This window comes from Camelus bactrianus, chromosome 17 (genome assembly GCF_048773025.1).
Source record: "Camelus bactrianus isolate YW-2024 breed Bactrian camel chromosome 17, ASM4877302v1, whole genome shotgun sequence".
In the NCBI taxonomy this organism is placed as follows: Eukaryota; Metazoa; Chordata; class Mammalia; order Artiodactyla; family Camelidae; genus Camelus; species Camelus bactrianus.
Genome location: NC_133555.1, coordinates 43,344,280 through 43,370,733, shown reverse-complemented (window position 1 = coordinate 43,370,733; position 26,454 = coordinate 43,344,280). Strand labels below are relative to the sequence as shown.

Below are 26,454 nucleotides of genomic sequence, written 5' to 3'. Positions count from 1 at the left end.
GCAATTTGAGCACACTGCTAGTGTCAATCACCTGCTAAAACAAAGCTTAAAAGCTTTATCATCTGCTAAAACAAAAATATCAACACTCTTTATTGAATCAAAACAGAACATAGAATCTTCACGGTGTAACATTCACATGATACGATACAAAATTGATTGACATACAAACGTACAGAAAAATGTTACTTATTCTCAAGAGAGAGAAAAAAGAGTCAATGAAAGCCAACCTCCAAATAGCCCTGATTTTGGAATTAGTAAAAAACTTGAAAGCAGCTATTAGAACCAAGCTGAATGAGCTAAAGAAGAATATACTTGTAATGAATAAAAATACAGGAATACTCATAAAGAAATAGAAACTATAAAAGAATAAAAAGGAAAGTCTAGAACTGAAAATTATAACATCTGATATTTAAAAAAAATCACTGGGAAAATTTGCTTTTAATTAGCTAAAGAGAATATGTTTTGTTTCTGGGTGAATTTAAGACTATATAAGAAATGAGTTTGTGGTGAATTTAACACTCAGATAAAATAAGCTACAGAGCTATCAACAAAACATGCCAGAAATTTTAATGTGTATGTGTGTGTGTTAATTATATATATGTAACATATATTTATTATATTTGTATAATATCTTTTCTATGTTATATTTTATTATATATTTCTTAAAACATGCATTGGTGGGTGAATATATGTGTGTGTATATATACACACATATTAGTATACAACATATACGTTCATTGTATTATATGATATCTATGTATACATACACATGCATATGCATGTTTTAAGAAGCAGGCTAGCGCAGCTAAAAAGAAAATTTTTGAAGCTAGATATGCATGCTACTAAAAAACTGCTGAAATATTTTCATATATATTATATATGATGTATGCTATAACATAATAGAATACACAATATATTATAAATGTGTGCATGTGTAAACATAAAAGATACATGAATTTTTGCCTTTAACCTGGTTTCCATACACCAACCAAAAAAATATTACTTTAAAGGGTAAATTGTCAAAAACAAAGTATGTTTTATTATGTTAATTCAAGTGATAGTGTTATATAGATCTTTTGGGGAAAGAGTGATTTATGAGCCTCTTGGTCTTTGCTAATAAAAACTTAAAAAAAAAAAAGAAATGCAGTTAATTTTACTATGGCATACTAAATACATGCTGAAGCCTCTTCCTTCTGGCCTCAGTCCACAAAAATGACAAAACTGCATAAGGAAACTAAGAAGGGGTGTCATTAATGTGTTAGTACTTATGAAAAAGGAAATACAGATGGAAGAGGGAATTAAGGAAGTTATCCAAGTCCTTTACTAAAAAAGTAAGGAAGAGTTTCAAAGGGGTTTCAGTCTCAAATGTGGTAGCTTTCTAATGTTAGCATAAGTTCAGCAGCAACTGAAAAGGTGGCAGCTTGCAGGACCACAGTTGGTGTCCCTGGTTTGATACTGACATTATGGCCTCACCCATGTACCTTCCCTCTCCCTTTTTTTAAAGGTTGTATAAGGAAAGAAATAAAAGGTACATGACTATAGCAGCCAAGAATATGTTTTTAATGTGTGGGAGAATGAAATGCACAACTATATACTAATAATCTGAAGATGTGGAAGAAAAGTAAAAATTTTCTTGGAAAGGATAGTTAAAATTTTAGCACAAGAAGAACTAGAAAACCAGAATGACAGAAATCATAGCTGAAATTGAAATGTATCCTTAAGTTCTACCTTGTACCAAGCCATCAAACTCAGACTTTTAAGATAGATAGTTCTTCTTTTTATTTAGACATTTCTGGAAGATCAAAAATCATGGGAATTCAATTGTGCATGAACTATATGATTTTAATTATGCCTCTAGTATCTGACATAGATAAGAACAACTCAACAATGGAAAACTATATGTCAGTCTAATTCAGGCACATGTAATAGAATGTTGGAAAATTAACAGAATAGAAATTATATATATACACACACACACACACACATATTCTATATATATGGTCATTGAACTAATATTAAAAAAATCAACGGGTAGTTTAAGAAGAATAATAAACATACTGTTAAAAATGGCAAAACTAGATATGAGGAAATCATACAGAAATCTGTGTAAAGATAATAAAATTTTGTGGAGAGAAAAGCTATAGCTCACATCTTATATGAGTCACAGAAAAAGAATTTTTAAAAAGGCAATAATAAAAATGAAACAGAATATGTTAATTTTTTTTAAAACTCATATTTTTGGAGGAACTAATACAAAAAAATGCTGGCAATATGATTTTAAAAGTAGGTAAAAGATGCTATAATTAAACAACTTTAGAAATGCAGCCATAATTCGAAATAATACAGATGTTTACTGAGGGACGTTAAAAAAACAACTGAAAAATAGAAGAGATTCACCATAGTCACACTTGGAAAGACAAAGCAAAGATGGTAATTCTCTTTGAATCAGTCTATAAATTCACTGCAATTCCAATGAAAGTAGCAATAAAGCATTTATTGTATTTTCCAGGCTATTTGTAAAATTCAAATGAGAGACCGAAAGTACAGTAAAAACTATAGCGAGGACAATTATTTAAAAGGATTCTCAACATGAAAAGATAAATATGTGAGGTATTAGATATGTTAACTAGATGATGAGAATCCTTTCACCATGTATACCTATTATCAAATCACCACAGCGAACACTTCAGATATCTTACTTGTGTTTGTCAGTTACACCTCAATAAAGCTGGGGGGAAAAAAAGGAAGAGTGGGCTCTTGACTGGAAGGCATCAAGCCTTAATATAACACATCGGTGATTAGAACAGTGTGATATTGGTTAGATGAAAACTTAGTACTATCAGTTCATTTTTAGAAATTTAAAAATAAAAATGACTGAGGCTTTAAGGTAGAAATGACTTACTCAAATCTCATAGTGATGTGGTTGATTCAGGACCAAATTTTTGACCTCATGAAACCCATTCTTGACCTTTATTCCCTGCAGTATGTGTTGCACCTGCTGTTTCACTAGCAGAGGTTATGAATCAGGGAATCTAGGTTGTGTTCTGGTAAGAAAAATATGAGAAATTCAGAGGCTTAGGACACTATATATCTATATCTATATCTATATCTATGTAGATATAGATATATTCTTGCTTACTTTGTCTGATATGGGTCCTCACTGAAATCCACTCCACACAGTCACTCAGGGACCTAGTCTGATGGAGGCTCCATCTTCATGGAGATGGACTGTAGGACATCTGCCTTCCCCTGTGGCTGTGGGGAGCCAAGGAGAACCAAGGATTGCAGAGAGGCTTCTTAGTGCCTCAGCCCAAAAGTGGTACACCAGTGCCATTCACATACCACTGGGGAGAATTTGTGTCTGAGCCCCACTTGACCACAAGAAGGCATGTGGGGTCCTCTGACCAGGGAGTGAAGAACTGTACGTAGTGAGCCCTGGGTTACAACTGCGTGTGGTGATGTGGAAGTAACTGAATTGTTAGGCTGATGATTCTTACCTGATTACCATTTTTAAACATATTCCTGACTACCTGTGTCTGTACCTTCATCCTGAGAGTTGAAGGATAAATATGTAGTAGTGTGTGTCCAGTCAGTGGCTTTGGCTCTGTGTGGTTGAAATGATCAGCAAAAGGAGGATCCAAACAATGGTTTGGAGGCTTGTTCATGGTTCTTAGGGATGTGCTTAATTTCTTGAGTGAAGGAGACTAGAGTTCTAGTCCACTAATCATCTGTAACTTCTTGGCCTGAAAGGGTTTACTCAGTTTCCTCAAATATTTACCATTTTTCATAGGAAAAAAAAAGTAGTATCTGTGTTAAGGGAAAAGTCTGAAGCAAAAAGATAGTAAACTCATAGAATTTTTATAATTCTCTTCCAATAGTAAAACTTTTGCCTTAATTTAATACAATTCAATTAAAAATAGACGCATATGAATGTTTTATATGCTTTTAATGATATATTAATTTTTTATTCTATATAATTTATATCAGAAAGGCAAAGGTCAATCAACTCTTTACTAAAGATTAGTAATCAACGTGAAAGATATTCTGAAACTAATACAGCGTCTTCAAATGTAGCCTTATGCCAAAAATGTAAAATAAAGGTTCATTTGATGAGCAATTCAATGTAAGGATTTACCCTAAAAGGATAATCCTCTGATTTGGAAACTAGGCCCTTCAATAACTTTCACTTACATGTAACACATGCAGGTGTTATATTTAATAGGCTACTCTGCTGTCCTTAATATGTTGATATAGTCAATGTCGTGGAAATAATCCCCAAGACTTACTCTAAAGGAGAGAACAGGGAGCAGATTATAAAATAACATGCATTTTTACAATCCATTTCTGCAAAATACACCCATGTATTTATGGAGATATATGCACAGAGATTAGCTAAGCACATAAGTGATGGCTGTTGGGGTGGTGGTATTTTGGGAGATTTTAATTTCGTTCCTTTTTAATTTCGATTCCCACATCTTTTTTTTTTTTAACAATAAGTCTCTCTAGATTTTACAAATGTACATTTATTTTCAAAATAAAAAAAATCCTTTAGAGAGTAACTTTGGAGAACAAATTGTACATTTGTGTAGGATTACAAATCTGCATATTGTTCTTCTTTAGATGCTGGATTTGGCCGGCAACTGGGTTTCCAGTAAGATCATAGAAATACTGAATTTTCAAATAGTCATTGAAATATTAACACTGTGGATATGTTTTCCCTTTTAAGCAAACACACATGCGCGCGCACACACACACACACACCATTTTAAGTTATGAAGAACAGTTAAAAATGCAAATGTCCTATACTTCATTAGAGGTGCATGGTAGCTGTTTTATTCTAGTGGCTAATACATAGACCTTTTACTGTTATCTCACTGTGGAGAAGCCAAATATATTATCCTAGTTCGGAATAACTTGGTAACCTTTGTCTTCCTTTATGTGGAAAAGGGAGCAGCGTCCATTGTGGAGGAAGATGCTGTATCTCAGGACCAAGAATGTAAAACTAAGGGCAGGCTCACCCCAGCATGTTGGCAAACGTTAGGTTGTGCTCTGTATCATGCCTTGCATTTCAAGTGGAAACCTTTTTCTCTCTTCTTCCCAAACATGTCCCTCAGGCTTCAGCTTCATTTCTGTTTTCAATTCTGGGCTCAGTTTTTTAAAAATCAGAAACATCTTTTGTGGTTTCCATAGGAAGTTGCAAACACTTCATGCTGAAGGAGGTCCTGGAGGGCAGTGCTGGCCCCAGCCAGGTAGAGAGACCGCTGGATATACTGCCCACACACCTGCTCTACCGTCAGAAAGAGTCCCTGCATCTGTGTCCTGCTGTCTGCCACACCCTCCTCAGCCAGGCCACAGCTCCCTCAGGGCAGTGAATACAGAGAAGGAAGAAGCACAATGCTCTGGGGACCAGGACAGCCCCTCCTCCCCGCCCCAGTACCAAAGTTGTGTCTAAATGCTGGTATTTCTATCCCAAGAGATGCTGCAAAGAAATACAGTGTGGTCAACAGCCGTTCTTGTCTTTTGATGCTCATTTGACAGTGACAGGTTTCCTAAACTTCTCTTTAGCTGTTTCTTCCTGTTTCTTCTGTTTGCCCTTCCTCTGATTTAGCTGCATCTCCATCAAAACACTACAGGCATTCATTTTTGAGGAAATTTCTGGGTTTGCACTCTCAGCAAAGCATCACAGTGTGTATATTCCGGCCAGTGTTCATTTATGGTCTGCCGGTGAGAACACCGAGGGTTCATGGAGATCATTTTCTTCCACTGCACCCAGCAGACTACAGAGGAAGCATGGCTGCCCGTCAAGGGATCTGTGCCATGGGAACATTTGGTTTCTAGTCTCCGAAGTCCTCTTTGTTTTTGATCATGACATTTCTTCATTCTCAGATGCATACGTGATGTAACATTCTTTGTTGATGTTCTGAAATGTGTTTTAGAGTTATTTTGGCTTCACACAAAATAAGAAGGGGAACTAAACTTTTCTGGTTAAAATGTGACTCTTTTCTCCCCCTCCTCCCCATCTTATCCCCCTGCGTTTCTGTACCAGGCATATTTGAATGGCTTTAAACCCAAGCCTGGGATTTAATAGACCCTAGACTGTTTTGCTGGGAACCGGGCAAATGAGAAGTCTCTCTAGGGGGCTTGTGGGCCTTTGTTGTGGTGGGGGAGAATGCCCTAAAGGGGAGTTCCTAGCAGCCTAATTGTGGAGGAATGATGGAAGTTCAGCAGCATGGAAATTGTCCTTCTCGCTTCAGCTGAAAAGGTGCTTATAGAGGTAGCTGGGCTATTTTAGCAATTTGCCTTATTTTGAAAATCCAATTTGAAAGCTTCATTAAAAGGGCACTAATTGAGTGTCTTCAGGGAATATGTGTTTAAAGGAGCTTGTCGACAATCTGAGATGTTTGCCAGTGTGGATGGAGGTGAGCTCAACTCCCCAGGCTGGGGGTTATCTGTTTACACATATGCCCTTTCATTTCAAACATGATACCAAATACATTCAAAAGCATCCTGACCAAGAGAGTAACAGCACAGGCTCCTTTGCCCCCACGACCACCACCACCCACCCCTAAAGGTAGGATGCTCTCAGCATGGAAACACCTCTGCTGTGGGCATCATAGTTGTCATCCAGAAGGTCCAGTAAGGTAGACGCACTGTTAGTGAGTTTCGTGGCAGTTAATACGTAACAGGCCAAGGGCCTTAAGGAATAGTAGCTGTTTCAGATTCTTCAAGGAAATGCAAATCCTTTCCGAATGCCTGGAAGAGTGACTTACTGCTCACTGCCTGCCTAATAGTCCCAGAAGTATATTTCAGTCCCACATTGGGACCCAAAAGTTAAAATTGGAGAGCTGAATGCTAATGATCTACATGGCCTCAAATAAACCTGAACCTTCTCTAGTTCCTAATTTGTTGATTAAATATTACGAGAAAAGGTAGAAAAGATTAGCTGAATTAAATTGTTATTCTTCTCTGGGATGCTGTCCTTTTTAAATAAAGGTTAAAGTCTGAGAAATTGCATTAAGTTTCATCATCAGGCTTGTCTATGCACTGTAAAGATACTGAAACCTTCTGTCTTGTTCTTTTACATAATCACTGGAGTTAGTAGTTTGAGTTCTGATTGAGTTCCGCTCCCCCCCCCCATTCAATGGTTATAAATTCTAATCCAGTTTGTAGGATCAAGTTCGTGTGTGTGTATGTGTACTTTCACAGTGAAATCTGATTCTAGGGAAGACTGTGTTAAGAACAAGCTGTTAAAGTTTACTGTTAGTGGATTATTCATCCATCCATTCAGGAGATGCCTAGGTGTAGTCCTGTCAAGAAGGGAAATCAAGTACACTGACCCTATCTCCATGCAGTCCCAATTGTGTGAATTCAAGACAGAGCGCAACCTGGTACAAAAATTTCCCCCAAAGGAAACTAGGTTCTTTTTACAACATGACTTGAGATGAAGGAAAAGAAAGAGAATTAGAAATAGTTTTTATGAATTTTCCCGTGAATCCCATATGGCTGGAAGGAGGGGAGAAATTCCTGTCAAAATGCTTTTGGAGAGGACTGAGTAGAAATGCTCAAAAAGTAGATCAACATAAGGGTCTCGAATGCTTTCAGCTTCATTTGCTGAAACCTCACACAGCAGATTTATCCTTATTCCAGCACGAGCTGATCCCTAAGGGAGACAATTTCTAATATTTGGGAAATAATGATCTATTCATCAAAGACCAGTACAACCTTATCCTAATTTTTTTCATAGCATTTACTAGAACTACACATATCATCTGTTTGATACTTTATATCTTAGCATATATGAACATGGCCACAGCTGTTGAGATTACATTGCTATAAAAAGTGGAAGGCACAACCCTGAATAACTGTTCATAACGTTTGTCATCAGGTATGGATGTCAATAAATGGAACTAAAAGGACACGGACGTTTTCATGACATGGTTTATACTATTTATTTGTTGTCTATTCATGGGGTTACTAATTGCAGCTGGTAAAAGTTGATTTTTCTCCTCTTCAATTTATTGTGGGATGGGGCGTTCATTGCACCAGATCCGTAGTTATTCAGCATCTACAATTCAGAAGCTGAATTGCTGGATACTGTCAGAATGAGCTTTGGCAATTCCATGCAGGCGTGTACAACTATAATTTTGCTTCACATTAATAACAGCCTAGCGAGGAAGCCCAGAATCAAATGCCTTGCTCTCAGCTGGGGGCAGAAAGCCAGAGTGATATATCTTGGCTGGCGACCTATAATGTTGGAAAAGTAGGCTCCAGATTCACCCAGGAGGGGTGGGCGGTGTTCCGGAAATGTATTCCCATTCCTCCACTATTCCCCCCCCCCCCCTTTTTTTTCTTTTTGGTAGTGTGTGCCTTGAAACAATGGGAAAAAAAATGAATTACAGATAATAAAAATAGCACATCTCCAGAACAAACGGGAAATGCAGCGCTTTAATTTCTTCGGATGTCAACTCTGTGCCCTGCCCCATGCCCTAGCCTGCCCAGGTTTCTGGGGCACCTCTGCGAGTCTAAATCAGCGCCCGGGTGGGCGGCGGGCTGGGCAGTCGCCCACTGGGAGTCCACTTGGCGCCGCACACCGAGACTTGAGGTCCTGCTCAAAGCCGAGCATCTCAGAGCTCTGAGGCTTCAGCTTCGTTTGGGTGGAGTAAGGTGTTATTGTTGCGGGATATTCTCTGCAGAGTTGGCTTGGATAGTGAGCACCGGAGCAAAGGATTGTGCAGGGTTGGCCAAGTGTCCACCAGAGTCTGGAGGCGCCCGGGAGAGGTACGCGGGGGGCTCGGCCGGGGCGGGGAGTGGGGAGGCGGCATGGAGGGGCAGGGGGCGACGTACCAGTTTTCTCTCTGATGAATGATGCTCGTGCGGCCGCGCTGGGCTCATGCGCTTTGTCTCCAGCCTGGGGGCCGGCTAGAACTGCCGGTGGGGGATGGATGGCACCGCGAGCACCAGGCGCACAGGGCAGGTGCCCGCGCTCCCACTTGGCCAACTCCGGCCGCGCCCCGTGGCTCAGGCCCGTCCCCCACAGGCTCCCGGCTGCGGCCATCTCCCGGGTGTGGCGGGTCGGGGGCTGGAGTCTGCTGGCCGAGCAGCTGCCGCGCCACATGCCACCGGCGCTGCCTCCAGCTTGGGGCGGGGACCGGACGCGGCCGGGGCGCGTGGGAGGGCAGGGCGCTCGGAGGGGCAGACTGCGGAGGCGGGGAGCGGGACACCCGGACCCAGGGACGCCCTAAGCCGGCTGGCTCAGGGTGGGACTGAGAGTGACAGAGCTTCGGACAGGTGGGAGCAGTTAGACAGCTGGAGGCACGGAGACCAGCAAGCAGGGAGAGGGAGGGAGAGGAAGGGGAAGGAGAGAGAGAGGAGGCAGAGGGAGAGAGAGAAGCAGCCTCGTGCTCCCTCCCTACAGACGCCCTCCTCTGTCCGAGGGAAACGGCCAGGGGCACTGAGTGGAGAAGCGAAAGAGATGAGGGTGCAGACGACGACGGGAAGAGGCATCCTGCCTTGCTAGTGGGACTGCGAGGTGCGGAGGAACTGACAGGCCGAACGCCGGCATAGATAGACCGCACAGCCCTCGCGAGGGGCGGTTTGGAGAGCGAAGCGCAGGAGTGCAAGAATCCCGCGGCCGGCTGCAAGGCTGAGCGACAGGCAGACAGACGTGCCCGGGGACAGACTGGCAGACAGGAGGCGGGGGCACGTTCGCTCTCCGCAGGCAGCTGGGCAGAGAAGGCGGCGGCGGCGCCCCGGAGCGCGTCCGGAGCAGCGAGGAGCAGCAGGGACCGCGGCTTCTCCCGCCGCTGAAGCCACCGCTGTCCCCGCAGCACTGGCCGCTGCAGCCCAGCTGACGCCGCAGACAGCTCTTTTTACTAGCAGTTAAATAAATCGACCAAAAATAACAGTAATACTAATAAGCCAAGCCAAGCCAAACCAATATAGCCAAATCGATCAGTGAGAAACAATACTATTAATAAAAGCCAAAAACTAAATCAAATCAATCAAGGCACCAAGACGCTGGGGGGATATCCACTGTTCAGTCAAGGTAATAATCAAGGTCTTCCGACGTGAATGTTTTTTGTGATTTTTTTTTCCTTCTCCTTACTGTGCTTTTCTTTAGAATTGTTCCCTGCCTGCATTTCTCCTTCGTGTTTGTAGAAATCTGCTATTATACATGTATGGTACTTTAATGTTTTCTCAAAGGAGGGGTAAACTCCCCCTCCCCCAAATGAGGCAAAAATAGTAAGCTGGGAGAGAATTGAAAAGGGCAAGTCTCTTCATTGAGCAGTCTACAGTGATTTTTGCAGGTTTCTCCCTAGAAAGTTTGGGATGCTCTTGTTTCATTTGAAAGAGGCTATGCAAGGGGCCAGAAGTTGTCACCTGTTTGTTGTCCTCACAGGGCTTGAGGTCCTGGCTGCCAAGGAGTTTCAGGGGAAAAGATGTTCAGTTTTATTTTGAGGTGTTTGAAATCTGTATTTCATTGCCAAGTCCAAATTTAATGTCTTCCATTTCAGGTCGTAGATATGATGGTAGAATTGTGTTGAATTAGACAGGTGTTTAGAAAGTTTCTTCGGAAGAGAAATTGACTCACGGAATATTTATGCATGGAAATAGAGCTGGAGTGAATGTGATTGCTTTCGGCTCCTGGGGTTCAGTACTTGATCACCTCTTCATGACACAGGATAAGGACAGACACCAAGCCTAAAAGGAAAAACTAAGAAGAAATTGAAAGTTACAGGGATGGGAAGCTAGTAAGTACACTGTAAGGCTGGTAGAAATCACTTTCTCAAGAGTGTGTTTAGAGTGCAGATACCCATTTTAATTTCTGATTAAATGACATTCAAACAAAAATGATGTTCCCAGAGTTGGAGTGAATCTGTAGATTTCACTCAAAAGCTGGATAAATCCAAACAATCTCTACCTCCTCCTCATTCACTTTGGAGATCAAAATGGCTATGATTGTTTTAAGAAAACAGAGAAATGGAGATGACAGGATATCATTTTTCATTCGGTGAAAGTTTGGAAATCTTTGACACTTTAAGATAAATGCACCTACTCCTTTGATCCTCTGCATTTGTGTTACCACCGGGTTTGCATGTCTTCATAGGATTTTAGTTCATGTCATTTTCACAGGAGACTGTCATTTGGAAGTGTAGAGCTCTAGCTGTGTTTTGTACAAGTAGCCGACTAGTCTACCACCTTGGCAGTAATTGTTTCTGCTGCCCTTCTAATGTGGATCAAATGTGAGAAATTATATATGTACTCTTCACAGGTTTATATGGATTCTTAAGGTATGTATTTGTGTTCTATCCTGTATTTCCTTTCTTACCACTTTCTTAAACTTCTTATCACTTCAATTCACAGAATATTTTTAAATTTTCTGGACAGTGAGTTTAGACTGTTCTTTAAGGAATATGCTTCCTCACAAAAGATGCAAAAGGCTAATAACCTACTACTACCCTTGCTTATTAATACTATTATCTCTTTTAAAGTAATTTGGTTTAAATGCAATTTTAAGACATTTAGACTGCTGTGCGTAGATGTCTTAATTTACCCTCAGTGGACATGATTTTTGTTATCTGACAGTGTAAGTTGCTGTAGATGAATGACTGTTCCACAGAACACTTTCTTTAGGTGAGGCATATTTAAAGAAACTTACGTAGCTCTAGGAATTGACTTTCAACTTCTCAGTGACTTAAATTCACTACGCACTGATTTCTCTTTTCCTGTACTCAGCTCAGACTGAGACAGGTTTGTGTGTGCCACCAGATTTGCAAATTGCTGATCTCCCAGTGACTTTCCCTCTTAGATACCAGCTGAGAATGGTTACCTTGAGAACTGTGGCGTTAGCCCTGTTAGAGCATGCTCCACTGGGGACTTCTGTGCAGTCTATTTTTAATGCTATTTAATGAAGGAGCAAGCACCTCACTCAGCAATACAGGAAGCATGATGGAAGACAGAGCAGTGCAAGGTTATGGATACTGCAGAAGGCTTTTTGGAAAGATACAGACTGGCTACTGGATATGGTAATTTTATATAGTCCTAATGTACTAACAGAAATCAATTGATTTTAGTGAGAGAATTACACATGAATAGTTTGATATGTGTTTCCATCAACCTCTTCAGTAATTCTTAGAAAGAAGACTTAATAATTTGAGTGCCTAAAAACTTTGGGCAGATAGTAACTAAGGAGTTCCTTCACATATACTATTTTTAATACAAGCTGTCAGATTCTTGGGTGGTAAGTGCAGAAATAATTTCAGATTGCTAAAATATTGTCCTCGGGAAGGGTTTGGAGTTTGTAAAATGCTCCGGGCATAAAATGAGTAGCATCCTTCTAAGATACGATGAAAACTTGAAACTCTGCCTTGTAAATTTGTTTTTCATTTCCTTTTATAAACCTGAAGTCTAGGTCAAGGATTGTGACAACAAAGTGAAGCAGGAAGTTTTGGTTGAACTTGATAGAATATTTGAGTTGTTTTCTCTCCTTACTTTGAGATAAGCACAATAGATTATCATACCGAAGGTTAAATATTTTTAAAATGTAGATAGCACAGGCAGCACTGGTAATTTTTGGAATCTCATAATGAGGGGGGACATATCTTATAATGCGTAAAACATATAAAGCCATCTGTCTGCAACATTTGCATATACGCAGAACACCTGTCTCGAGGTAGAAAGTGAGTGTGTTCAACCAGAAAGGTCTCTGCTGTTCATTTTCATAGTAACGATGTACTACAGTCCGGTTACTTATTTGTATAGAGTGAAGCTAATTAGAAAAATGCCTATGTAGTTTCAAAAGTAATAAACATAAGGGAAAGTGAGAAGTTTTGATTAAGTGGGGAAGTGAGTCATACAATTGTTGTTAAATGAAGCTGTTAGAACAAAATGCAAAGTTGTTCTGTATCTTTTCAAGTTTCAGGAGAAATAATTCCCCTTCCTCCCCCTGCCCTCGCCCCCCCCCCCAAATAAACTACCAAGGGAAATTCACTGTGAAGAGATAGTGTTAATTTATTGCTGTTGCTGCTAGTGTTTTGCACCTTGTACTTCTAGATGGAGAAAGTCATCTGCATGGTTTGTAATACTTCCCTCAGTGGTCATGCTCTTTGGACCACAGTGCTGATGCCTTTCTCAAGATTCTCCAGGCAGTGGGAAGTCTCATCTGAATTCAGTGTGTATTTTGTCTGTGGACAAGGTGGTGATAAGCTACACGGGTAGAGGGTGGATGAGTCAGCCACTGAAGATACAATATACAGTGTAGCCAGAAGCGGGTATGACTGAGCATTCTCATTAGGATGGGGAGACAATCTGAAGTCCATACGGTTGGAAATTGCAAGTGAACCATTTGTACATGAGTTAGTTTAATTCACATCGGCTTTGCGACAAGGTTGAGAAAGAACATGGGGCTTAGAAGTGATGTCGACACTGAAAGCCATTTCTTCAGATGGTAAGTACTGGGACCGTGCTAACTGGTACCACACAGTGGTCGCCTCTTTAGAAATGGGTGCATCTCTAATCTGAGAAAGAACTGGCTTCCTTAAAAATGCATTATGTCATCTGGAAAGTTCTGAACATGTTTTCAGCCAGTGATGATGAATTTATAAAATACATACTTCCTCTCTTTAGACAAAGGATCTTTATTTTTTTAGGAAATTGGTGGTTCCAGAGGCTCTACATTTCGGCTGACTTTTGCTTTCCTTTATTTTTTACTCTCACATTTAAAGTTAAATATGATAGATGACTACAAGCAGTGATATAAGTAAATGTTGAAGAACTACTGAAAGTGTAAGAAAAATATTAACAAGCTATATCTATGACTGGATTTGTTTTTCTCAGACTATATTTTCTTCTGAGTGCTAGTTTCCTTTAAGGTATATTCATGCCAAGTTGTAATAAACTGTTTTTTTTTCAGTGCCTCAGAGTCTTATAATTTAAATCAGTTTTGCTCGTCTTGGATTAAACTTGTCCTTGGATGTTAAAAGTATCTGTTACTTGTATTTACGTCACAACCGTTTTATTTCTGTAAGGATTAGATGGGAGGTGAGATACAAAGTATTTAAATTGCATACATTAATATAACGTGCTGGATGAAGCTCTTGAGATAGATTATCAAGTTTATTCAGAATTTTAAAATTTTCGGTAGCATTGTTATCTTGTGCTTTCAAAATCCTCTGTAGTCTGGTGATACTTTCGGAAAACATAAAATGCCCGTATAGCATCTTGAATGTACCTTTCTCTAAAATTACTGGGACATATCTGTGCCCTGGGGAGTAGTTTTGCAGGTAAATCAAAAAGTGAATTGAAATAATTACATTGGGACAATTGAGGGGGGATATCGAAAAAACAAAAGAATTGTCTTATATACACCAAACTGACTGTACTTTCAAACTGAGCCTTTAGCATCATATTCTATTCTGTTCTTGCTGCCAGCGTAGATCTTAGTATCACCAGGTGGAAAGACTGTTAATCACAGTCTATGGCCACAGTAGATCAATATTTTAAATACCTAAACATACATTCCTCAAGAAAATGTCTTCTGGCAATTTTTTTTTGGTAACCTCTACTTAATAGACATGTCAATGCCACAGGTTATGTAAGATTTTTCAAGTTCTGTAATCAAGTGATATCTATTAGGATAAAATTGCAACTGTGGCTTATTAAAAAGCCAGAGAATTAATCCAGTATTTTCTCACTCAAGGCACAAGTTCATAATTATCCCTCCGTCATAAATTCATAAGACATTTTTAAAATAATATACTCTGCAGTTGTTCCTTTTTTCTAGCAACAGAAAAAATAATTTCATTTTCTTCAGGTAGAGGGGCGAGGTGTCCACTAATAATTAATCCCTTTAAAAAACAGAACTCTTACCATTTTCTCACCTTTCACCCGCCTCAAAATGATACAGTCATTCTTAAATTAAAAATTTGTTGTGGATCACACACAAGATATCAAGATTTGTGTTGATAAAATCACTTCTGTAAATAATAACACTGGTTGTAATACAAGTAAAAACAATGGTTTCAGTTGAAAAGAAGGATTTAAGATTTTTAACAGGGAAACAATTACGTCACTTTTTATTTCCAGTATTTTGGCAAATTTTGTGGAGATTTATTTGGCATACTGTGGTTAATGTTTCTATGCAAAATCCATAATACGATGTACAGTCTTTCATCAGCGGGGTTTTTTGTTTGTTTGTTTGTTTGTTTTCCATTGAGGTGAACTCAGAAGGCTAATTGACTTGGATAAACCCAGTAATCTCTCCCTGCTGTCCACACCAGACAGGACATCCGTGTTTGTGACAGGGACTTCCAAAAGAACTCGGTGATTTCTCAGCCTAGTATGTAGTGCTGGGACTCTTAATAATGGATACGCGTTCTTCTGCACCTGCATTATCGTTAGTTGCCTCTTTACTAAACAGTAAACACTTAAGAATGAGGACTCTAGGGAAGCAGAAGCCAGAGGAATGGTGCTCGATTGTCCCAATGTGTATTTAGCAGATTTTCTTCTAATTGCCAAGATACAGTACTCACTTTGAAACAATCTAATCCATAGAATCATACGTTAAAGGGGGGAAAATGCATATTAACCTATTTTGATCTGGTTGAAATGGAGAATCAACACCAATAATTGAGGTAACCTATTTCAACATCTTTAAAGAATAAAATAGAACATCAATTTCTAAAAGTGTTATGATCCTTCAAGTCGACATATAATATACCTTGACACGTCCGTCAGAAGGCCCAGCTGTCATCTACTTTTTGTCACTTCAGTTGTTTTCAGGTGATTTCATCAGTGTCACCCAGATCTGGGAGAATCCAGCCATGGGTCAGCAGGGAAGGGAGGAGGGGCTTGGCGACTCACCGAAATTCAGGGAGTTCATGTAACTGTTTAACTTACTTGCTTGTACACGCAGTAGGAAAGTAAAACGCTATCAAATTGTTCTTGCGGCTTTTTATATACATTTCTAAAGCCACAAGCTCAAATCCCCACATGACGTTCTAATATTTATTGATAAGAAAATATCTATACTCTGCATCGACATGTTTTTCTTAGCATTTTGCTTGTTAATGTGCATGCAGCTTTGGTGGAAATCCCACCGTTGCTGTCATCTGACTTAATTTAATCATCAAAGAGCTGTTAGAAAACAAGTAGATTCCATGTGCGTATGTGACAGACTCAAGATTTCAGCAGACTTTGCAAGCTTCACGTACTCACTACATCTTTAAAACTCAATTTAAAGAAAAAGAGTGTCAGAAAACCTTTTGGTTGGAAATGGCACTTTCTTTTTTTTTTTTTTTTAAAGAAAGAAGATTAAGATTTATAGTCAAAAAATGACTCTAAGCCAACGAAGTTGTGTTCATAGTTGTGAACGTAGTTGTGTTCAAACTGCAGTTGTGCTCTGCCAAATGACTCAGTTGTCAGGGCTTCACAGTCATGTCTGTGATCCTGTTTATTTTATCTGGCTTATGGGAATGACTGAGCTAACCCTTTTGAATTATAGTTTTGTATTTGTTTATTTTAAATTTCCTTGGATATGGTGGTATTCCAAGAATTGTAGGAAATTACCAAACAAATGGCATCACACTAAAGACGAATTCAGAAATCCCCCTGGGAACAACTAGTTGGTATTAGTGACGCGTCGTTTTCCACCCCCCCCACTCTGGTGCTTATTTAACTTCGGTCACAGCACGTATTTCCTTTGTGAAGATTAAAATCTTTCTCTAGCCCTAAAATTTTCATATAATCACAAAAGGAGTTTTGGAAAGATGAAATAACACCGCATGCCGTCATGATGCGTGCACACTATGGTTAAGCACCCTAAAGGACAGGACGCCTTTACCTCTGATTATTATTATAATTATTATCTTCATCCAGGACCATGTGTGACTTAGGTTTTAGTGTTTTTGTTTTTGTTTTGGAGCATCAAGAGGTGGGAGAATATATGTATTTAAATGTGAGAGAGTGTATATATTTTTTAAAAGTATACATATTCCAGGAAAAAGAAGTAAATATCCTTCCGATAGGGATATTATTTTACCGCACAAATGATCACAGTGTCTGCGTTGTTTGTCAATATGATGTCCGAAGCTATAGATAGATATTTTGAACTCAGGAGCTTCTGATCCAAGGTCAGGTTAAAACTAAGAAGGGGTGGGGAGGGTATAGCTCAGTGGCAGAGCGCGTGCTTAGGATGCACGAGATTCTGGGTTCAACAAGAGTAAACAAACAAACCAACCTAATTATCCTCTGGCCCTCCCCAAAAAAGTTAAAAATAATTAAGGGAGAGGTGTAGGCGGGAGTATGCTGCAGCTGATCTGAGAGGGAGCAGGTGACTGCTGTGCGCACTCAGGGAAGACTTTACGCAGAGGTGCGAGGGCCTCCGTGGGATTCTGCAGGTCAGAGGAATGTCCGAAATTTGGATTAAAATAAAAGTTCCGGAAAATAAAGTCTAAATGTGGTGGCATATCCAAATCTCACTGCTCCAAATTTTGCCTCGATAAATACACAGTTTACCACCTGAACAAGCAGTCCGGGTGTTTGGTTTCCAAGTAAATAAGGAGGAGTGTGTCTGTGGCCAAGACTTCTCTGTGCCTCATATTTTCTGCAGGTCTAAGAGTATAGTTACACCAGTCAGATCTAAACAAATGACTGGTTATGGGACTTTTGCAATTTTGTTAATTCCTCATTGCTGCAGTCTTCTCATTTATAATGTAGGACAGATGAGGCCTACTTTGCAGGATGGAAGCAGAAAGAAAGTACCTGGCTCCCAGGTATTACTCACTACCAAGAAATCATCATCTTTCCATATAATAAAAGTTTAGAGAGAGATTTAACTTGGTTACATGATTAAGAAAAACTTCTAAGATTTTTTTGGGGGTGGTGGTAATTTGGAGCACAGCTCTCCTCTGTTTCCACCCCATGTACATTTTTGCTGGTTAAAATCGGAGACGAGCCTTACTCTCCCTGTGCCTGTGCAGTGTCAAAGGCCAGGCCGAGGCAGGAAGTGCTCTCGGAGGTGTGCACGGTCTCAGGGTTGAGGGGCTTGATGTGGTCGTCATCTTCTGTCAGTCTCTCGGGGAGGGATGGCCCACTTCAGAATTGCCTGGAGGTGAACGTTTAGGAATTTTTTCCCCAGAACCTTTTAGTTGTGTAATTTCTACCATCCCAGAGGGTGGCTGAAGAACTGAATCATTGAATATGAAGGGACTGAGTGGATCCACGAAGGAATAGCCCCGAGCCCTGCACTAATGGCAAGAGGCAGGAGCTGCAGGTCTGGGTGGCTTGGGAGCTGGAAGCGTTTCCCAGGGGCCTCTGCGACGTCAAAGCAGCCGGAGGGTCGGGCCTGCTGGTGCGCTCTCCCGCGCGCCCCCCCCCCCCCCCAAGGCTTCGCTTTCCTGCCTCCCATCACTGTGTGAGCTGTGTGGACTGGGCAGCCGATAGGCCCTCTGGTTCTAAGTACCTTTACTTCTTCTCCCTAGAATGAAGCATTTTGGCACCTGTGTGAAAATAGGGGTGGGGCAGACTTCTCTCACAGTGGGGGTTTAATCAGTTAGTCCCCGGTCATAAAGTGGAGAACCGTGAGTCACTTTTAGTCCCGGAGCTGAACCACGCGAAGCAGTAAGTTCATCAGATAATCACATTGTATTTTTTACTGTAATTAAATTTCAGCCATTCTTCTGAGAGTACAATTAGAAAGTTATCCCGTGAAATTTCACAGACGGCATCTGAGAATAGATGTACAATTCTTTGGTGTTCTGATACTTGCTGGAAAACAAACAAGGGGAAGGGTAGATAGATTATATATGTATATATACATATACACACATACATATATAATATGTTATACATATAACACATTTATAATATACACATGCATGATAAACATACATCATATGCACATATGCATAGAGGTATGTGTATATATCTAGAATATATACATACATAATACCTACATATATAATATATGTATGAAAATATATACATACATAAATAATATACGTACATATGTACATATATGTATATCTAGAATCAGCATAATAGACATGCTTAAATACTAGTCATTTAACTAACTCTCATTAAGGGAAAAAAACAAATTTAGCTCAGAAGCATACAGGTATTCCTCCGAGATGTTGCAGGTTCAGTTCCAGACCGACCACCTCAAAAAGTTAATATACAATAAAGCTTGTCTCGTGACGTTTTTGTTTTCCCATTGCATATAAAAGTTATGTTTACACTATACTACAGTCTATTAAGTGTACAGTGTCATTATGTCTTTAAAAAAAAGTACATACCTTAATTTAAAAATACTTGATTGCTAAAAATTGCCAACCGTCATCCCATACTTCACTTGGTTGTAATCTTTTTGCAGTAGCTGTGACATGAAAAATCACTGAGCACAGATCACCATAACACATGATGATAAAGAAAAAGCTTGAAATATTGTGAGAATTACCAGAATATGACACACAGACACGAAGTGAACAAATGCTCTTGGAAAAATGGTACCAATCACTTGCTTGACGTAGTAGTGCCACAAAATGTCATTTTATAAAAAACATGGTATCTGCAAAGCACAATAAAATGATGCACAATAAAACAAGTTCTGCCTGAATTTCCCAATACATTTGTTTTCACTGTCCTTAGCAATTCTTGCCTGCCTATGGGAGATGCTTAATCAGTTTGTTGAATTCAAAATTGACCTGTATATTGCTGATGACCTCTTATATTCAGGATTTAAAAATGAAGGAAAGTTTTAATTTTTTTTTTCCCCCAGAAGTTTCAGGCTAAGTGGATCTGACATTCATCTTTCTGAAAAAGAGAACAAAGAGATGCCCTTCTGTGTAGAATCATAACTTCACTAGGGATGATTTTGGTTTCTCCAGGGAAGTTTCTCCTTCAGATCTCAGGCAACAACTCGGGCTTCTACGGCAATAACGAGGTCCCTAAAAGCTCAGTCACTTCAGATGAATACATAGGTCAGTTTTCCATTTGCGTGGAATGAAATTACAGTCAGCACTCAGTGAAGGTGGTCTCTGGAGAGGAGATGAGGCAAAGGCAAGTTCACAAACCATTTCCAAATGGCTGGCACACAGAGCTAGACATCTCCCGTTTACTGGAGACATGCCCATGGAGAGATTAACATTGGTGAGGATGTGGGAGGAAAAGTCTCCTTCCAAGAACTAGGCAAGTAGGCAGTGATGGATTAGAAGGCAGGGGTGAGGGACAGAGGGGAAGACTGACAAGCTGGGGGCTTCCTGACCCGTCTTCCTGCCGTGAGCAGAGCACCTCTCACGTCGCTGCAGGAGAGTTGCCCTACTCATTCTGCTATTTAGCAAACCATTTAGTCCGCTGGGGACCACGGGAACTGCATTACTGTCTGATCCCTATCTCTCGAAATAATCTAGTCCAAAAGGAAGGGATTCAGTGGATGAAGAGTAGAGTGAGTTGACTTTCTTTTTTTCTTTTTTGTTTAATTTCGTTTTTTTAACTGAAGCATAGTCGGTTTACAATGTTGTGTTAATTTCTGGTGTACAGCATAGCGATTCAGTTATACATACATGTTTTTTCCTTTTCATATATTCTTTTTCATTATAGGTTATTTCCTAATTTAGCTTGTATGTTTTAAGATATGCTGCCTGTGGTTCTGATTGAATGAACTTCTCCTCACCCATCCGACCTCCCGAAGCAAAACAAAACCTGGTGCCTTAGAGAGCAGAGGAGGACATTCTCTTTCTTCTCTGAGGCTGTGGCAGGCTTTAGGAATATGTAGAAATCAAGAGATTCTGACACAGCTGGTATTTTTCATTAGGGAGCCAGAAAAGTATATTCTAGACCAGACTGTATCCAAGTAGAACTTCCATATGAGCTGAATCGAGGAGACTGAGTTCTTGTGTGGGAGTCAGCAACCTTGCCTTTGTATCCAGTGCCACAGTCATTCATTTATTTGTTCATTCTTGCTTTTCAGATATTTTATTGAGGGGTTCCTGTATGTCAGGTCTCATGCTAAATATTTGGAAAATTTGCCATGTAGGGTTTTGTAGGCGTTTGTGAGAGATAAATGCATTTTAATATTTTGAACAGTGAATTGAATGAGAGTATAAGGAAACTCCAAAACGACAGATGGACAATACCTTGGATGATAAAACAATCCGAGTTAATTTTGACAAAGTAGAGAAAACCTTTTTTTTTTTTTTTTTTTTTTACCAGTAAATTTAATTAAGAAAACTGACAAGGAGTATACCTCGAGGGTGGAGACCATATCGTTTCCAGAAAACAAACAAGGAAGAAACAGCACCACTACTGGGGATACGTTCTGCTGACGGTGATAGACCACAAACTAAAACCATCAGCTGGGACATCCTCTAACAAGAGAAAGTAGATCAATTGATTAAGACAAATGTGTAAGGAATTGGAATGAGCTATTTATGTTCTTTGCTGAATTTATAAAATCATGCATTTACAATATTACTAGAGGTACAAGGAGCAGGCAACAGATGCAAATTTAATTGTAATTATGAACTGCAAACAGAGTTCAAGTTCATATCAGATCGAACCAATGTATCTGTTTAGAATTAAAAAGTAAGTTTTTCTAAAAGCAGCTTATTCTTTGAATTTGTTGCTAGATACCACATTTGTGTGTTTGAAACAAGAAAGTGAAATAGTTTTAGAATTTTTTAAACATTCTTAAAAGATTAAAAATAATGGCCATGATTAGAAGGAGATGGGGTTACAAACAGTTCTGTAGGGAAACTTCAGAGCAGAAGGTTTGGTTTGTGAGTTGCCTGAAGGATGATTTTTCTTTTTAAAGGATACAGTTCTTTCCACTGGTAGAGATAGAGTTAAAGATTTAGGTATTTGGAAGCAGAGGTATCTGGATACATTGTCCCAGACCTGGTTCATATAAAAATAGCTTGCCCTCAACACTGAGAAAAGTACTTACTTTCCAGTAGTTACCTATAAAGCAGCAAGGCTACACAAGATTTCAAAAATCTCTTCCAGTTTTCAATTTTCAGTTATTCAATGATTTTCTCTGGTATAATATTCATCAATCAGGTTTCTATTGCATTGTCAATAAATTTTGGTTGTAATTCTTTTTTCTTAGCCTTAAAATAAGCACTAATGCTATAGAATGGGAGTGAAATGATTAGAGGCTGCCAATCTTCTGTCATACAACCAACTTATCAAGAACAGAATAGTTAAGAGAAGAGGATATGGGGTCCCAGACCTGGGTGCAGATTCCACTCTGCAACTTGCTAGCAAATGTCTCAAGTTTTCTAAACTTTGGCTGCCTCATAGCTAAAACGGGCTTGTTGTTAAGAATTAAAGGTGAAGTGCTTAGCCCTGTGCTTAGTATTAATTGATTGATTTCCTGGTGCTCGTATTTTCCATTTGTTTTAAAAGAAAGAAACATGACATTGTATCTACACTTTTTAGGGAAGCTGTCATTACCTTTGCTTGATTCCATAGGCCTCACATTAAGAAAAAGCATCCCCTGAAGGTCCCTCCCAATCCTGAGAATGTTTTCATGACGTGGCAGGTATCTTGGGTGTTTTGCTCTTGCGCAGTTGGAGCCCATTTTCAACACAGCGATACCACACGTGATACACGCTTCCCAGCCAGTGACTCAGAAGGAAAGGTCATCTGTTAATACCTAAAATAAAGGCATTTTCTAGAAGATTCTGTTTTGCCCTGACAGCAAGGTTTGACTTTTAGAAGCTTAGATGGACGGTAGGGGTCTTGAGAGATTCAAGGTCTGCCGTCCTTGGGCCTGGATGATTTAGAATTCCACGTGTACACAAAATTTCACACAGTGCTTCATTAATGATGACTTGTGTTGGGTAAGAGTGTGGCTGTGATGCGTCTTTACAAAGAAAGTTAACTAGGCTTCTTTTTCAACCCTAGATTTGTCTAGAAATAGTGTAGAGCGTTTAGTCTTGGCACGCTTCCAGGGACAATTTGGGATTTTATCCAAGAACTAGGAATTAGTCCAAATAAAATTGCGGTAGCCTTTTGATTTTTACACTTTGCAGCTAAAACCAATAGCTCTATCCAACAGAAGGCCATTTGTATAATCAGAAATTCGCCCCACGAATCTAGCAAGAGAAAAGAGCTCTAAAATCAATTTTTTTTTTCCCCTGAAATCACTAGAAACCATTACCTCATTGTTTTGACCTGGCTGTGAAAATAGATTGGTTTTGATGTTTTAGGAAAGGATGAGGGGATATCGCTTGCTTCACTGTTTATAGATTAGATCCTCAGGCTCAGGCAGAAATCAAATGGTTTGCACTGTTAGTGAAGGAATTCACAGGGGTGAGACAGACCCAGACCTGCGAACTTGAAAGGCCTGATAGACTCTAACCACATATTAGTGAACTGACCTAATGCATTGAATTGAGAGAAAGTCAAGTTTTTGGATATTCCTGCTGAAGTACTTCCCAAAAAACAATGAGGAAATTTTAAATGAAAGGAATGTGATTTTTTTTTTTTCCTGAGCTTTTTAGGGAGGCTACTGAGTGGCCATTTGTGCAGGAAATCTGTGCTTATTTCTGTACTGATTGGGTCGTTAGTGTCATTTGTTCTGCCTGTGGGAGTTACTTCACTTGGCCCGTTCCTTCTGCCCTCTCCCTTACCCTGTTTCTCCAGGCAGAAGTTTTCCTTAGTACAGAGATCCAAGATTTCTGTAGCCCTGCCAGTATTATTTGCTGAAGCCACAGAGACCGTGATAAGGAAAAGTCAGTTTTCTTCTCCTGATTCTGATTTTATCTTTGGATCATTGTTGATCAAAAGCTGTTTGTGGCACTGTAATTTTGGAGAAATAATTTGTTTCATTGTTTCTCAGTGTTAATGTTAACAGACATTTATGAGCTGCCTCTCTGGCAGAAGGTCTCAGGTGCCTGTGTAATGACCATGCCCGTCTCCTCTTGGTTGTAGTCACAGCTGTGGCAAAATTTCTGTTGTCACCTACTTAGGGATTGTTGTCGCAGGGAGAAGAAGGATGTCTATTTCATTCTTCTGTAAACTTTTTTCTTTGTAGTATGACTCACACTATGGTATGTAATAGCCGTGTGAAACGCAGATGGTTAGATCTAATCCAGGCATCAGGAATTGAGACTCAGGATACAGTGGGAGGGTGGAAGGATATGTGTGGAGCCATGAGAAAGAAGACATGGACATTAACTTCCGAAAGCAGTGAAGAGTGGGTGGGAATTTGCACGCATCTCACATCTGTACTTGTGGCTGCCATCTGGGGCAAGGATGGGTTCTCAGCTTCTGATTTCACCTGTTACTGGGACAGCTCCTCCTGGTGTAATGGAAAGGCAACAGGCTTCAACTCCAGGTGACCAAAGTTTTAATTCCACCCCTGTCTCTCACTGAGTTGGTCAGATTGGTTAACTATCATGAGTTTCAGTTTCCTTGTTACAATATGTGGGCAACAAAACTTTCTTCATCATATGTAAAATACTTGCTATATAATACAAGAGTCATATCCATTCTGCTTCCTCCTACAGGGCCTGACTATTTATCCGTTTAAAACATTGAAACCTGTAAGAACACATGCACTGAAATGATGTAGCAATACTTGTTAGGAAATTCCACAGTTGGAGTCACAAGTATTTTATCTGTCCACAGATGACTGAGAAAAAAGACAATTATTTTGGAGGGTGGTGGGATTTTTTTTGCATTGCCTTTTATAAGCTGCTGACAATACGTATCACATAGTTAAGGAAAAGAGTAATGGAAAAAAACAAAACTACACTACCTCTAACCTGTATCTTTACTCACCATCCAACTTAGTCTGAAACAATGTCATTGATTTAAGGGACCCAGTGGTTCATACTTAAGTACAAATAGATACCCAGAGATAAGTGATTAAGGAAAAACATTTTTTTAGTAAATAGATAATGGTTTTGAGGATACTTATTTTGTGATGAGTGGAGTTTAAAGAATTGTCTTTCCATTTTATTTTTCTCATGGATTCATGAGATTTGGGCTTCTAAGTGCATGTTTGATGGTACTTTTGTAATTCTTTGTAGTTAAGGTATATATTGCCTTGCTAGTCAAGTGTGTGTCCTAAGTTATCCATCGATTAGGCTGGGGAAAGGTTTATTTATACTCTGCCTTCTGTCCCACAGAGAAGAATGAACACCAAGTAAATAAACCTATTTTAGGCCCACTGGCCAACACTTATTTATGATTTCCTCATATTAAAGATGAAGTTATCAGTTTTTACTAATGTTTCCCCTGAGATTGTCTTCTGGAAAACTTCAGTTAGAATTAGCCAAAGTAAGCTTTCTTGATAGATTGTTTGTCCTCAAATTGTTTTCTAGCAAGCAAACCCCAGACACCTGGAACACCCACACTCGTCGTTTGCCTGGGCTTTCCGTGTGTTCACATAGATGGCGACGGTTGCTTTTGGCAGATGTACGAGATCAAAGTGGCCTTTTTGTCCTGTTGCCCTCAGGGAGTCAGTTTCTCAGATGCAGGAAGTGGTGAGGTTAACAGTAGTTTCAGCCCTCTCCCGAAATAAAAGTTAAGTGTAGCCGGCATAATAAACCTATTTATTAATTATTTCTCAAATGTAGTGGCTTTGTTAAAACATCTAGGCAGAGAAATTTAAGAATTATGCTTACTTTTTTGTTAATTAAATGCTTTAATTTAATTTTATTAATTAAATGCTATAATCAATATATATTTACATATAAATGTTAATTATATAATATATTTAATAAATTATGTACTATATGTATTGTATATATCACATACATGTACATGTATATAAATTTGGGATCTTGTTACAGTATGAAAAAAGTAATCTATTTTTGTGAGACGTGTGATGGGGTGACTGACCTAAGCTTGCTGCTTTTCTACTTCATTTTCCTTCTGAATTGATGTATCTCACTGCTGATGAGCAACAGCCCACTAAGAACAGGGTTACAGAACTGAGTCAGTGAAGAGAGGAAACTTGCATTTGCCCCTGCTCTCTCCCCATCAGTGCTGATAAAATGGCAAGATGGAAGTAGGAGAGAGGGTGATGAATTCATTGTTTCAACTGAGGAGTCAGAGATTTCTGTACATTTTAGGTTTTGAATCCATAGTTCTGCCCCGGTGACCAAAATGCACTATATTATCTGTCTTAGAAATGCCAGTTGGTGATCTAGTGCTAATATTTTTAACACAAAGGAGCCATTTTACTTTTTAAGTGACTCCTGTTACACAGGGAAGTGTGTGTGTAAGTAAGTAAGTAAGGTCATCTCCAGGGGAAGTCTCAGTCTGTGGTCTTCCTTTCTGTCCTGCCCAGGAGAGTTCATTCCAGAAGCAGTGGTCCTGGAACCTACACAAGCGTCAGAAATCACCTGGAGAGTTTGTTCAAATCCAGATTGCTGAACCCCACTATCTGCATTTCCAATTTAGCAGATCTAGGGTGAGGCCCACGTGTTTGCACATCTAACAAGT

At 39.6% G+C, this 26,454-nt stretch overlaps 1 protein-coding gene across 34 annotated transcripts in view; it reads left to right on the top strand.

The window, feature by feature from the left end:
- ARPP21 (cAMP regulated phosphoprotein 21) overlaps positions 1 to 26,454 on the top strand; it is a 299,973-nt gene that overhangs the window by 139,559 nt on the left and 133,960 nt on the right. For 13 of the 34 annotated variants that reach the window (XM_074345302.1, XM_074345311.1, XM_074345310.1 and 10 more), the window contains exon 1: positions 9,231 to 10,045. The exons of 1 other annotated variant lie outside the window; for it this stretch is intronic. The gene's annotated coding sequence lies outside the window, so the exon portion shown is untranslated. 20 more of the 34 variants (XR_012500112.1, XM_074345312.1, XM_074345317.1 and 17 more) reach the window with 15 other exon arrangements.